The sequence below is a fragment of the Camelus ferus genome, chromosome 17 (assembly GCF_009834535.1).
Source record: "Camelus ferus isolate YT-003-E chromosome 17, BCGSAC_Cfer_1.0, whole genome shotgun sequence".
Classification (NCBI taxonomy): domain Eukaryota; kingdom Metazoa; phylum Chordata; class Mammalia; order Artiodactyla; family Camelidae; genus Camelus; species Camelus ferus.
In genome coordinates this window covers 49,252,766-49,268,520 of record NC_045712.1, presented here as the reverse complement: position 1 = coordinate 49,268,520, position 15,755 = coordinate 49,252,766, and the positions used below count along the sequence as shown (strand labels likewise).

The window sequence follows — 15,755 nt, the reverse complement described above, 5'->3', positions numbered from 1 at the left end:
AATAAGAGTTATCAATAAATGACAGTTATGGAAAAATGAGAGTGAGTGGATAAACACAGTGTGAGACTTCCCTACGATGGAATACCAAACTTCAACAAAAAGAAATCGACTTTGTAAAATGACTATCACTTAATAAAAGAAAATGTAAAAAAAAATAAATAAATAAAAATTAAAAAAATTTAAAAAAAGAAAAAAAAGAAAAAAAAAGAAAATGTAAAAAAACTTTACACATAGAAAAAAAAAAAAAAGAAAAGAAATTGACTGACACGTACAACGATACAGATGAATCCAAAATGGATTTTGCTAAAGTTAAAGAAGCCAACCTCAAAAGGCTACATTCTTTCTTATTCCATTTATATGACATTCTTGAGAAAAGCAAGGGACAGAAAACAGATCAATGGTTGCCAGGGTTTAGGGGTGGGGGTGGGAATTGGGTGTCAGATCCAAAGGGACAGGAGGAAACTTTTCAGGGTTACGGAACTGAAGTAATTTTTATCATGATGGTAGTTACACAACTGTATGTATACATTTGTCAAAACTCACAACACTGTACACTAAAATGGATGAATTATATTTAATACGCATATAAATAATATCTCAATAAACCTGACATAAAACAAAAAGAAACATAGATACTGTATTATACACACATGCGTGTGCACACACACTTTGCAATCTAGGATTAGTGGGTTGTTTTTCCATTAACCTGGTTTTACATATTTGTGATTATATGGAATTTCTATGTTGTTCTTTGAAGAGTATATCACAGCACCTCGGTAAAATATGTTGAGCTTCAATGGGCCCTTTTCAATGATTTGTGTGTCTGTTTCTGAATTCTTTTACACACATATAGATCCAGAAGGAACTACAATTATTGAAACTCAAGATTGTAAGCACAATCATGATCAATAACATAGCAAGTTAGGAAGGGGCCTGAAACTGACCAGACTAGACTGGTTAACGCTCAGCTCATTATTTGTTCAGCAATGCTGATTTTTTTCTGAGTCAGTTCAGAGTTATAGATCACCATCTAGTTTGCTGAGGCACCGAAATAGTGTAATTTACTGTTGAGGAACAGGTGGCTGGTGGGTAGAGAATTGGTGCTTCAAGATGTGTCAGCAAGCTCCTTTTAAACATTGTTGCACATTTTGATTTGGACAGTGTTCTTTAAAAGTCAGAGTCCACTTCGGTCACACCTAGGTACACCGGATGTGGTTTATATTTGGTTGCTTTCCAAAGACCATTCCTCTTAGCACTTGGGCCAGGGAAGCACTGAAAGACCCTTGGAACATTTTTTTCCTTCTCAGGACCACTCTTTATACACAGTTGTTTCAATAAACACTTACCCGTTTTACGAAAGTGGTCCCTTTAACCAGCTCCATGACTGAGACCGGAATGAATTCTGGAGAACTCACTCATCTGAACCAAAGAAGGAATCTAAAATCCCAGGGTTCCATTTTGAGAAACATGGACAAAGATGTAACAGACTTTCAGGGAGGCAGGGATGGAAGAAAACATTTTTGCCATGGACTCAAAACTCTCAGAACAAAACCCTCTCTGAATAAATGTTAGGATAAGTACTTGGATTGTTTTAGATCATGTTGGAATACTTATAATCATCACATTTTAAAATAATCTGAAACTAACATTGGCTATGTCACTGAATGCCTCTGAACTTCTGTTTCCTCATCTATAAAACGGGGACAGTTGAGGCCATAATCCCTTATCTTCAGCTGCAAACTCCATAAATCTCTGAGACATGAATGGCTTTTTATAACTCATTTGGCTGCAAAAAAATCTAAGCTGGACTGAGATGAGGCTGTTTGCAGCCTTTATGTCCTTCCTGTGAATACCCATATTCCTCATTACTGAAATATTAATATGTCTGATGTTGTCCCAGACCCTACTAGGGCTATTTCATAACATACATAACTGCATTATAACCCTTGTGGAAATTCTGATAAATTCGGAAATCTAAAATATCTGGCCCTAAGGGTTTCAAATAAAGGACTGCAGACCTGTAACACTTTCAAAGATGTTGCAAAAAGCCAAATAAGGTAATAGATAAGAAAATACTGGACAGAATGGGGGCAGCACATACTTTGACCACAGACAGCCCTGGGGGTGCTCCTTTCTGGATCGCAGGGGTGGAGGCTGTCTCCTCCTGGGCTGGAAGCAGCTTCCAGCTTCTGCCTGTCTTAACAGCTTCTTTTCCTGTTCCCGCATCCATGCCATTCCTCTCCCAAGAGATATCTCTTAAAGACAGCTGCCTGTGACGAAGAGCTTTTTCCCACCCTGGGGTCAGTCTGGGTACCTCTTGTTGTGCTGTATCTTGGCCAGACTCAGGCTGGTGATGAATTGCCACAGAGTGAAGAGAAATCAGACCAAGCGGGAATGAAGCCCTTGAGGTGCTTCTGAATGCTCTCCAGTCATCTCGGAGACTTCTGCAGTCGTCACTGCTCGAGGCCAAAAGACAAGTACATGTGCACTTATATGTGAAACAGCATGCCTACTTCTCTCTCTCTCTCTCTCACACACACACACACAAAAGCAACACAAGCCCCAGTCTATTCAAGTAAATTAGAGTGCCTTTCTTACATCAACTGATTCACTAGGTGCGATGAGCAAGCTCGTCACACGTCACTGGGCATATGCCCACCCACGCGACAACTTCTCTTAAATACCACATGTGTCCTTGTAACTCGGGGTAGCTAGGACTGAAAAGTTGTAACCTTTCCTTTTACTTGTTTTTCATAACTGAAGTCTGTCAAGACATTATTCCCAATTGAAAGTTAGGTGGGGAGAGAAAGATGAAAAAGATATCTTACCAAGTAGGAAGCTACAAGCACCAGCATTTCATCTTTTCTTAGAGACAATCACCAGAAAAAGCGCTGAGCATTTGGAAATGTTCCCACTTGAGGACTGAGAATATATCCCCTGCAAATGGGAAAACTAGTAGTATTATTTACCAGTGGCTGGTATTATTATTCACCAGTTTTATCTCCCCTTTAAATGCCATGTAACAATAGGGTTTATAAGTAGAGATACAGACCATGGTTCTAGTCATAAAATGAGCTTTGTGTATAAGGATGACATGACTATTCACCATCAGTAAGACATGTTCTTCAAGACTTTGGGAGAATCGTGGAGACAAGTTGACAGGGCTCTTTCCATGAGCTACGTATGACGTTCATTGTGAAAATACAGTGTCAGAGTTAAGAGGGTCAGTCTGGGATCACAGAACACATGGAGACTAACTGGTGAGGCCATAAATCACATCCGTTTCCTGGTGTTTATTGGTCCCAGTGGATCCATCTAGTCAAGGATGGTTTCTAGCCTCTCCCTCTAAAGACACTCTCTGGGCCTAAATTGGTACCATCTTCCTGAAAAGCGACTGGACGACATGGATTAATCTCAAAAAAGAGCATGTACTTCAGTCCAGTATTTTCATGACTAGGACTGTCTTGCAAGATGAGTTGTAGCTATAGACAGAGATTTATATACAAAAAGGTTTATGCCAATGTTAGGTACGAAAGCAAAAAATTAACAACCACATAAAACCAAAGCAATGAAAAATGATTACATAAATGTTTGCATATGGAATATAATGTACTCATCAAAAAGACATTCTAAATTTTAATGAAAAAATGTTCAGGGTATCAAGTTTTGTTACAAGACCTGGGTACAAACTCAATATAGAATTTAATCTCAGGTATAACTATCAGTGAGTGAGCAATCGAAAGTAATACATTAAAAATTACTAATAAAATGGTTAGAAGGAAATAGACTAAAATGCTCACAGTTGTAGGGTAGTAGGATTATGGGTGACTTTAAAATGTAAAACTTCATTCTTTATAGGTTTCTACAAATTTCTACTGTGAATAGATTATTTTTATATTGAGAGAAAAGCTGTAAACATGATTTTTTAAGACAAAATAGTCTAAAATACTCATGGAAATTTTACAATGTTTTACAATAGGAATATTCCAAACCACTTTTTGGGGGGGTGGTTAATTTTATTTTATTGAGTTATATTCAGTTTACAATGTTGTGTCAATTTCCAGTGTAGAGCACAATTTTTCAGTCATACATGAACATACATGTATTCATTGTCACATTCTTTTTCACCATGAGCTACCACAAGATCTTGTATACATTTCCCTGTGCTACACGGTATAATCTTGTTTATCTATTCTATATATACCTGTCAGTATCTACAAATTTCAAACTCCCAGTCTGTCCCTTTCCGCCCCCTCCCCCCAGACCACTTTTAAAATATTCCACACCACTTTTAAAAAGTCAAACACGTGAACTAGTAACTAAAACTAAACAGTGTAATTACAGTATAACAATATTCAGAAGCCAGTAAGAGGGACTGTTTCTCTCACTGAGGTCAAATCAAAAACTGACCAGGTTAAACGGAAATCTGCCATGAAGTCTGCTGAGTATGCTGGTGGGGGCCAAAGGGAGAAGATTGTTGAGTTATTAAAGTCAATATTCTCAGTGGCATCTTTTCTGGATAAAAAGAAAATTTTTCTTAGCAAAGAGAAAAGAAACCTGCGGGAGTTTCAGAAAAATCTCACCACTAGGGAGCTAAGCCCCGTTGGTAGACTAGCCCGTTGCCTAGCAACCTAACAAGGGTTTCATAAAGGCGGCATTTAAGTCCACAGGTCATGTCAGCAAACACAAACGTGAACTGGACATTTTCTGCTACTTCTTAAAACAAATCTTCAAGGACCTGCCCAGTCATCCTTCTTTAGAATGAAAACTTCTAAAGTTACCTGCCTGGTTGGAAGCTAGCCGTTTTGGTCTTTGTTTTACATTCTATTAGGGTTTCACAAATTTGCTTGTTCATAAGGATTAGACAAGGAGTATTTGTGACATATATGGGTTTCCCTAGAGATTATGATTCAGCAGATCTGTTTTGGGGCCAAGAAACCCATAATTTTAACAAGGGCCCTAGATGAGTACAATATTTGTGAAATATTATAAACATTCATTTCCTTTTGAGCACTTCTTGCTAGTTCTAATTACATGCTGTCCTTCTCTGTTTGATCATTGTTTAGCATGTACCTCTTGCCATAAACAGCAAGTTCCGGGAGAGCAGAAATGGTATCTGTTCATTCCTGCACCTCCAAGCACCAGTAGGTTATCTGGCACATACGATTAGGAGCTGAGTAGCTATTGCTTGAATCAATCCATCGACGAATCAAAATTTCTTTTGTTCTACCTAATAAGAGCCCACTTTAAGTCTGGATCATCTTCAAGCTTGTAGGAAAAGTCCTGCCTCTGGAAAGCACAATGCGAAAGTAGAATGTGTTACACATTGGCAGGGAGGGAATTTTTGGTACCTGCAGGAGAGTGCCCAAGCGAAACTGGAAAAAAAGTATTGCAAAAGAGGAAATGCTGACTGCCAGGCACATTAAGACATCAAATTCATAGAGAAAACATATCCCATATCTGCCCATATCTGCCTATCTATCTAGCTAATACCTATTACTTAAGCAAGCATATTGCATGCTGGCCTGATATGGAAATAAAAACTACAAGACTTCAGGGGGGAGGAGGGTGGGAAGGGACAGACTGGGAGTTCGAAATTTGTAGATACTGACAATTTATACTGTATAGCACAGGGAAATGTATAAAAGATCTTATGGTAGCTCATGGTGAAAAAAAGTATGTGACAATGAATATATGTATGTTCATGTGTAACTGAAGAATTGTGCTCTACACTGGAAATTGACACACATTGTAAACTGACTATAACGCAATCAAATAAAATTTTAAAAAATAAATAAAAGGTAAAAAAAAAAAAAAAAAAAGACTTAACTTCCTTGCTCCTTTCAGGCCACTCAGGGGTGGGGGGAAGTGATTGCCAAGCAGGTCAAGGGCCAGTATAACTGAATAGGGGGTTCCACTTTCTACTAATATTTAGACTCATCAAGAACTATATAGGTGAAGAATGTTCTAGAAATCCCTCCCCAAAAAATTATTCTCTAGTTTTGAAAAGATTACAGGTGGCTACTGAATATTGGTTGAAATATGGCCTTTGTATAGTTACATAAAATATACACCAGGCTACCACGAAAGTAGAATAAACCATTGCATACGTAGGCACTGAACGGGTGTTTATAAACTGCTCAGGACAGAACTAATTCTGGAGAGTGAGATACACAGAGTTCTCCAGCTATAGCCTATCTCCTTGACCACCTCCACCAGCCCCAGCTGCACTGCCCACAGAGATGGCATCTCAGCCCTCACTCTGAGCCATCGCCACACCTAGAGAAGCCTGTTACTACTGTGACCTGGGCTTCAGATGACTGAGGTCCCCACTGCTCCCTACTCTTGTCTCCTGGCTAAGCCTTCACCAGCCATTCACACTCAAAAAGGTTTGTGTTGAGGCGAAAGGGGGGTCAGCAGAAGAATTGCCCATGGGCCCAATCTGACCAGCCACCTGTTTCTATAAATAAAGTTTTATTGGAACTTAGCCCCACCCATTCACCTATAGATGGTCTAAGGGTGATTTTAGCATTACAACAATAGACTTGGGTAGTTGGGACAGAGATCATCTGACCCGCAAAGCCTTAAAGACTTACTGACCAGCTCATTAGAGAAAAAGTTTGCCTCCCCGCAGCCTGGAGGCATAGGGCCAGATCACAGTCATGCTGATGAAAAAAATTCTTACGTGGCATTCACCATTCACCAGGCAGTAGTCTAAGGTCTTCGTGTGTGTTACTTCATTTAGTCCTCGCATTATCAATCCTATGAGGAAATGAAGGCACACACAGGTTAAGATAACACAGCTAACAAGGGCCAGCCTAGACAGGAGACTAATTGTGAAATAAATAGTGTATCACAGGGCTCCAAAGATGATGAGCAAAATCATAATTTGGAAACTCTAGTAAAGCAGCAAACAAAAAGGGATGGAGATTGTAAGAAACCTGCTGTCATGGAAGCAGATCGTTTCTAATAACCACATTTTGATCAGCTACAGGGTCCTTTTGTGTATGGGATTTGATTAAAAAGTAATGTTTCAGAAAATAAAGTAAGAGGGAGGGTATAGCTCAGTGGTAGAGTGCCTGCTTAGCATGCACGAGGTCCTGGGTTCAATCTCCAGTACTTCCATTCAAATAAATAAGTAAAACAAATAAACAAGCCAAAAAGAAAAAAAAAAAAAAGAAAGAAAGAAAGAAAGAAAAAAAAAAAGAAAAGAAAAGAGGAAAATAGAAATTACCCCCAAAAATGCTTTCTTAAAGCAACTATTTACATTTAAAGTGTAATTTATGCTTCAAGGTAGTCACCTTGGGATACTCTTCATTTATTAAAAGTTCAAAATGGTTTTGAAACTTACACTTGGAAATTATCTTCAGAACTAGTTTACGCACATAGGAAACTCAATTTTTTAAATTTATGGTTCCATAGTTATAAAGTTTATTTTAGTCCCAGTGATATTATTGACATTCCTTGGTTTTATGGCTCACTTTCTGCAGCAGATATGACCCCCAGAGATTTTTGGCTTCTTTACACAAATAAATCCACCCAAAAGCAGTTCTAAGGATAAAGGTTTTCCATAGCCTGATCGGAATAGTTCACTGCTATACACCAGAACCTGGCAGAGTAAGGGCTCAAAATATATTTACTGACAAAATGGTGACTTTCTTAAAAAGAAGTTCCAAAAATGTTACAGGAAATTACAATTATTAGAAAATCCATCAAGGTGGCGTCAACCGAAATAAAATGCACAACCTAAAAGTTGAGAGTTACGTTTTATTCGGAGGACTTTCTGAGGACTCAGCCCAGGATGACAGCCTCTCAGATCACTCTGAGGGGTTGTTCCAAAGAGGCCAGGTAGAAGCCAGGATATACAGGAGTTTTCACAACAAAGACCAGGTAGTCACAACATCAAAAGATGACTGTTAATTAAAGAAAACCAGATATCTCAAGTTAAGGAATTTAGTGCTTTTCTATGTGTGGGAAGGTGCAAAGGTCTGGGCTCGTTGAAATCATTCCTTTGATCTGCACCCAGCTGTCTAGGGCCAGTGTCCTGTTCCTCCACATCCTGAGTCCCCTCAGGGTGCACCGCTAGGGGTGGCTGCAGAGGCCAGGCTTCCTGCTTGTCTGCATCTTGAGTTCCCTCTGCTCACCGTGAGGGGTGGAGGTAGGGGCAGATGACTTGATTGCCACAGCATCCTTTCTCTACTGATACAGTTGCAAAATTTTTCATTCACAGTTGCTTTTTTGCTTCTTTTGAGGGAAGAGATAATTAGGTTTATTTATTTATTACATTAATGGAGATACTGGGGATTGAACCCAGGACCTCAAGCATGCTAAGCATGAGCTATACCCTCCCCACCCCCCCACTGTGGTTGCTTTAAAGAGACATGCATTTAGTTCATCAAATTTCTTTGATTCATCTATTAACTAATACTCATTGAGAGCCAGGGATAGCTACGTAATTTGTGAGACCCAGTGCAAAATGAAAATGCAGGGCCTCTTGTTCCAAAATCAGGGAAAAAGTCTGTTTTATTTCTTCTGTGGTCTCCTTCTCAACCTGTCGTTGTGTGTTTTGTTTTTTTTTTAATTGAAGTATAGTCAGCTACAATGTGTCAATTTCTGGTGTCCAGCATCATGTCCCCGTCATGCATATACATACATATATTCATTTTCATATTCTTTTTCATTAAAGGTTATTACAAGATACTGAATAGAGTTCCCTTTGCTATACAGAAGAAATCTGTTTTTTTAAATCTATTTTTATATATAGTGGTTAACATTTGCAAATCTCAAACTCCCAAATTTATCCCTTCCCACCCCCTTTCCCCCAGTAGCCATAAGATTGTTTACTATCTCTGTGAGTCTGTTTCTGTTTTATAGATGAGTTCATTAGTGTCCTCTTTTTTCTTTCTTTTTTCTTTTTTTTTTTTGATTCCTCATATGAGTGATACCATATGGTATTTTTCTTTCTCTTTCTGGCTTACTTTACTTAGAATGATGATCTCCAGGTCTATCCATGTTGCTGCAAATGGCATTATTTTATTCTTTTTAATTGCTGAATAGTATTCCATTGTATAAATATACCACAGCTTCTTTATCCAGTCATCTGTCGATGGACATTTAGGTTGCTTCTGTGTCTTGGCTGTTTTATTGTCATTGTGTTTTTTTATTTGCTGCTCAGCATTGTGCTCCCTTGGACACATGGGCACTTGCAGAGAGAGTGCAGATCCTCACGGGCACTGCAAATTCTGTGCGAGACTCCACATGTGGGCACTAGAACCCACTCAAACCCTCCCTGCTCCTGCACCAAAATGGGGGTGGTGGAGTTGAAGGGTGAGGGAGGGGGGCCGTGGTCATGGGGTGGAGGTGGAGGAGCCTCCCAGGGACCAGGTGGGACCAGATGGGAGCCTAGGCTCCACGTGCCAGGGGCATGCTCCATTGTTCCACTGGACTTCACTCACGAAACAGAAATCCAAAGACAAATGATCGAGAAGTTCAAGACAGCAGTGGACGAGCATTAAACTCCAAATGCACAGCTCCCTCCCAAGTGCTCGTGAAGCCGGCCCTACTGAGAACCCACTGTGTGCTAAGCGGTGAGTATATTATGTGAACAAGACAAAGCCAGGGCCTGTCCTATGAACCTTTCTATCTAACAGGGAGAGCAGACAAGGAAAGAGGAATCACCGTGCAGCGTATAAGAGCTTGGACATGAGGACAGGCTGAGCCTGGTAGCTTCAGTCCTGGGGTCAAGAAGAAGGAGTCCCAAACACAGAGACCGCTAAGTGAGACCTCACGCAGAAGGTGGGTAAAACCAGAGGAAGAGTGTAGTCAGAGGAAACAGCCCAAGAAGAACTGGGGGTGGAGGACATGGGTCATTCCTGGACCCAAAGAGGCTGGCGAGAGTAGGAACACACACTTCAGGGCTGGCATTTTCTGAAGGCAGCGGGAGCCATTTGGAGGAATTTAAGACCAAGAATGACTTGAGCAGACCTGTGTTATATAAAATCACTCAAGTTGCAAGGCGAAGAAGAGAAGTTCCAAAGGGTGGGAAGCCTGGGAGGGAGAGAGGATCAAAGGAAAGACAGTGGATCGGGATTTGAGACGGTGTGCAAGGCACTAGGTAATTAGAGGGGACTTGCTCATGGGTAAGAAAGACCTTGGATTCCAAAGGCTGAAGCATGTAGAATTCATTTTAATATTTATCTGGTAAATGGGGAGCAGAGGTGTCAAGACAGAACAGGCTGAAGCCTGCACCGAGCGTGCTTCTTTGGGAAGCTTGGACGAGATTAGATGCAAACTCTTGCCACCCGTTGTTCTGAAATCATTACACAGCAGTGGGACCTGAGACTGGTTCTGAAGCTTGTTACCAGCACTAAGTTCCACACCCTTCCTTACAAAAGAACTCACTCTGCAAGCAAACATAACAACCCTGAGAGAATATTGTCTGAGCAATTCCATAAATGGAATTTACTAGAGGTAAACTATGAAGACACAGTTCATTCCCTTTATAAACATGGGATCTGGTGCCCACGTTTCACCTTCAGGGCTGGGCACACGAAATAGCATGGTGGAGGCAACGCTGGGCAGGTGGCTCCTAGCACGTTCAGTTTGCCCGACAACTTTCTGAGGACAGGAAGTGTCTACTGTATTTTAAGAATCCCTAGCTTGCCTGTCAGGTGCAGTAACAGCGATTGACAGTTTCAAAAGTAATTTTGCAGTCACGAATCTGATTCGCTGAGCCGTACTGGATACCAGAGCTGGTCAGAGGAGCTGGTTGGATACACACAATTGTGGACATTTGTACACACTTAGAGCTTAGAAAACAGCTCTCACGGTCTCCCTTCTGATCTTAAGAAGGTTATCGTTTAAGTTGGGAAAGCCACAGGAGACCACTGAGGGCAGAATGTTTAAAAACTGCCAAATAATGTGGCATGAAATAGAAGGGTAATACGATTTACTGGGAGAAGGGCTATCACCATGAACTTTCTCATGGGATAGCAGAGCCCTGCTTCACTTCATGCTGGATTATAATTAATTGCTTTCATGCCTTTTGTGTTGACCATCTCCCTCTCAGCACTCTGTACATAAAAGTGCATGAAGATTCATTAAATAAATGAATGAATGAAACCTCTTCGTCTCTGGTAATACGATCCTGGCTGGTTTTTTACAGATTAAATTTGTAGGGGGATTTTCTTAGTGAAGACATAAGAGGACGTTCAGGGTCCAGACATTTCTTGTTCATTCTTTATGGCATGTGTTGGGATCACCCTGCAGCTCTGTGTGGGAGGAGACCCTGACCATACAGAGTGAAGGGTGATCCCAACCACACAGCAGTCATCTGAGTCAAGGATATCAAACCAGCCCTTCAGGAAGTGAGCAGGTTAATAGTTCTTTCCTCAGATATGAGATAAACAGAAGACATTTAGTTAAAGAATGAAAACACTGTAGATTCTTAGATTCCCTAAGTGGTACCAATAATTGATGCCCTGTGATAAAAATAAAGGAGGACATGGGAAATCTTCTTTCCCAATGCACTGCCTCCTCTTTCGTGCTTTATGTCCAAGGTGACGTTAAAATCAGCCAAAGAACTCCTCTCTTTTCTTTCCCCTTTTGTTGGGTGGGAAATACCAGCTGGAGATTTGTGGGCCAGTGAGTAATACCTTTGGCACAGGACCAAGGTAACTGCCACCTGAAAACTTTCCACTCTGCTCTGATTCTCCGGCTCAGGAGTCTTAGGGCCCAGATGGATGCCTGGAGGAAACTGGCCACGTGAGCTCTCATTTACGGGGCTTTTCCTACAGCAGCGAGTGCCTGGGTGGCCACTATCAACCCTCCACTTCCCCGGTGCCTAACCCACACCCGAATGTGTGATCTCACGGTGGTCTCGTCGTGTTTCTCAGCCTAGCGCTGGATCTTTCTCTCTCTGGCCACACGCTGGCATGTTCTCGGGGGTGGAAACCAACTTTTAACATCATAACAAGAAAAATACAGGGGTAGCAGTGGGGGTAGGGGAGGGTATAGCTCAGTGGTAGAGTGAATGCCTAGCATGCCTGAGGTCCTGGGTTCCATCCCCAGTACCTCCATTAAGCAAATAGATGAATAAACCTAATTACCTCCTCTGCGCAGAAAGATTGAATAAATAAATAAAAATTTTAAAAATTAAAAAGAAAAGAAAAGAAAAATACAGTGAGGCTCATGAGTGTAGCAGAGGCCGCCTTGACAGGTCCCTGCATGCACCCCTCAGGCTTGATCTGCAGGCTTCCAACTGTCAGTTTCTGCCTCTCTGTCCCCCGAGGCCATTTCCTTAAGCCCAGGGAGACTGCCGCCCCTGCGCACAAAGCAGATCTGAAGCTGAGAGAACCAGGACTTGAAATTGAGAGAAATTGAGCAGCTGTTCAGAGACACAACAGCCCTGTGGACTGTTCCCCCAGCTTCCTGGCCCCTCCGTCCAGATCATTCTAAAGCGTGTTTTGCATGTCCCAGTGGGGTGGAGCTCCAGACACACCTGTGACTGGCCGCCTTCTCCATCTCTGTATCATTCCCCACCTTCATTTCCTGGAACTCCCCACTAAACCACTAGTCCTTGAATCTTTGTCTCCGGTCAGCTTCCAGGAAATCCAAACCAAGATGACTCCTCCCCAAACGCGTATAATGATTCCAAAGCCAGATGTACACAATGTAAAATCACCCCCCAGGATGATTAAAAGTTGACCATTCATGGATAACCAAGACTCAGGTGTGCTAAATTTAAATTCCTTCACTTACAGCATCAATATTCATCACTGCGTTTCTTCGTGCTCTGAAAGTGGTCTGATGACTGAATGAGCCCTGCTGGTAAATGGTTTAACAGAATGCATGTCCAGTCATTTTTAACGTGCCTTTGAAGGTTATGGCGTGAGCCTCTGAATCACGATTCACAGGTGTTTTCCTAAACTCTCATTCTGATGTACCAAGTGACCTTGGCCATTTTACTGCCTGTATTCAACTGGAATGTGCTATGCTGTGAAATCACAGTTAGATGGTACACATAAATTTTATGTTTTAGATTCATTTACTTTTCTCTAATCTTTATTTCCCCTTTTCCCCAAATACCGATTTATTATTTTCCTTCTCCCTGTTTACCCACATTCCTCCATCTGTTTCTTTCTATCTTGTCATTGTTCTTTTTATGACAAAATGATACAGTCTCACATGTATGCTTACAGTGGATGCTATGTGCCCAACAGGTCCCTCTTGGATCAAGGAACTCACTCCCCTCGCTGAGGGGGATATTGGCCACTGACGGCTCACAGCTCAGCTCCTCTTTGGAAATTCTCCTCTGCTGAAGAAAGCTACCTTGCCCAAGATTATACTCCTCCCTGGGGACAGCAGCATCCCAGGAGGCCCAGAAGCTTTGTCTTGGTTTGGACCAGCTCTGAAGGACAGACCGACCTGGTTCCCAAGCTCAGAACCCATTTTCCAGGAATCTGACCTATGACACTTTCAAACAAAATTGGAAGACCCAGAGGGATAAAAATGCATTCGTTTAGATTTACTATCATCTGGGCATGCGGCCTAGTATATATAAGATGATGTCACAAAAACTTGGAAGGTGCCAGGATATACTTGTATATTCTACTACTAAAAATGAATGGAAAAATAAAGTGCATAGATGTGGTTGAACCACCAGAGACAAGTGTAGCAGTACCTGATAGGTAGGAGTTCAACAAATATTTCCTGCCTTTTTCATTCTGCTTTCTTACAATAAAATATGGGGTACATTTGTTTCATAACTCAATTCTTCAAAGATTGTGTATCTTTCAATTGAAAATATTGTGCTTTTAATAAAAAATGTTCACAGTGTCATCTATATCCAGGTGAATAAAATAAAACACGTGCTCTCCTTAACTGCAGAAATTGTCAGGCTGATCTCATCAAGGAGGTACTGTAGATCAGTGTCCTTACCTGAACTCCCTAAGTAACTATCCATTACCACATTTTACAAAATCAAAATCCCCAAGAATCATCAAGAAAAAAAGACTTGAGGGGAGGGTATAGCTCAGAGGTAGAGTGTGTGCTTAGCATGCATGAGGTCCTGGGTTCAATCCTCAGTACCTCTATTAAAATAAATTAAATAAATAAATAAATAAATAAATAAATAAATAAATAAATAAATAAACCTAATTACCTCCCCCACCAAGAAATAACTTCTAAAAAGTAGAAAAAAATAAGACTATAAATAAGATGGCTCACACCGTCTAGCTGGCTGTCCACGCTACACTGTGTATCACATCTACTTTTTTGACAGTTGAAAAGGTCGAGGGAATGTATGTGCATTTTCTTGAATGAGAATTTAAAAACTTAACATACCTGGGGAAAGTATAGCTGAGGCGTTGAGTGCGTGCCTAACATGCATAAGCTCTTGGGTTCGATCCCCAGTACCTCCATTAAAGATTTAAAAAACAAAACAAAACAACACCTAATTACCTTCCCCCTTAAAAAACAAACAAACAAACAAACAAAAACCAAACTTACATACCTGAAATTAACCCACCGGCCTCCCTAAGGAGCCGCGGTGTCTTCTCCCCATCCTGGCGGAGGAAATAAACCTCATCTCGCTGAGAGCGCCCGTTAATCTCCGCACATCCTTCGCCAAGCTGCCGTCTCACCCTCACTGTCATCCTCGGTGAATTCGTGAACATCTTTCCTGGTGACTTTTTCCAAACCCAGTCTTCCTCCGTGGACGTTTGGGGGTGGGGGCGGAGGTGACAAGATTAGAAGAAGAGCCCTCGTGACCAACAAATTAATCAATTAAAACCTAAAAAGAGGAAGGGAGCCGATGAGAAACGAAAAATGAGAAGGGAAAGGAAGAAAAGGCGGAAGGATTACGTCTCTGCAATGTTCCCTGTGGGTTTCATGAAGACACGTCTGTTGGGGCCGCCCCCGTTCATGGCCAGCGACTCAAATGCCTTAGAAGTCAGGGTCATGCTAGCAGCTGTATCAAAGAGACCTCAGAATATAAAATACTCAAGCCGAATAAAAGTTTGTCTCTTGCTTATGTGCGTTGTTTCCGGGCGATGGGTGGCTCTCCTGCATCTCAGGTCCGTTTGTATTACGTTATGTTTAATCACGTAGCGCCCCTTCCCTGAGGTCTCACTTACATCCGCATCTAATCAGCAAAGGAAGAAATAGAGCAGGGAGGAGATGGAGCTATTGCTTAAAAGGCTTGGCTCAGAAATGGCACCAACCACTTCTGCAAACGTTCCACTGGTTTTAATTCAGCCTCATGGCCACAGTAAATTGCCAGGGAGCCCGGGAGATGTGGTCTAGCTTTGTGCCCAGGAGGAAGAGGAAACTCATTCCTGCTGAACAGCTGACAGACCCGGACACAGAGCCTTTGTGAGGCTTAAGGAAGACAAGCAAATATCAAGCTTCTCCAAGCATGGAGATCTTAAAGGAGCCAGCCAGCTGACCACTAGAACAAGTCAGTGGAAATCCAGTTTCTCAGCCCTCCGTAGAGTGCCAAAAACTTAATATTTAAAAATACTATAACTCAATAAAAAAGTTTAAAAAAAAAAAGAAATGTGAAATAAAATATGAAAATGAATATATGTATGTATATGCATGACTGGGACATTGTGCTGTACACCAGAGATTGACACATTGTAATTGACTGTACTTCAGTTAAAAAGAAAGAACTGTGAAGTAAAATCTAGTATCTAGAAACCGAAAAAAAAAATAGTTGTAATCTTAGACGGGAGGGTGTAGCTCAGTGGCAGAGC

At 41.3% G+C, this 15,755-nt stretch overlaps 1 long non-coding RNA gene across 2 annotated transcripts; it reads right to left on the bottom strand.

The window, feature by feature from the left end:
* Positions 1–398: 398 nt before the first annotated feature.
* LOC116657298 lies at positions 399–15,474 on the bottom strand. 2 transcript variants are annotated; one of them, XR_004312441.1, is made up of 4 exons: positions 15,135–15,474; positions 14,513–14,791; positions 6,686–6,762; positions 399–2,937 (listed from the first exon to the last, which is right to left on the bottom strand). It is a non-coding gene; the product is annotated as an uncharacterized LOC116657298 (long non-coding RNA). The 2 variants fall into 2 exon arrangements; XR_004312440.1 differs by having other exon boundaries at positions 14,513–15,474.
* Between the last annotated feature and the right edge of the window lie 281 nt (positions 15,475–15,755).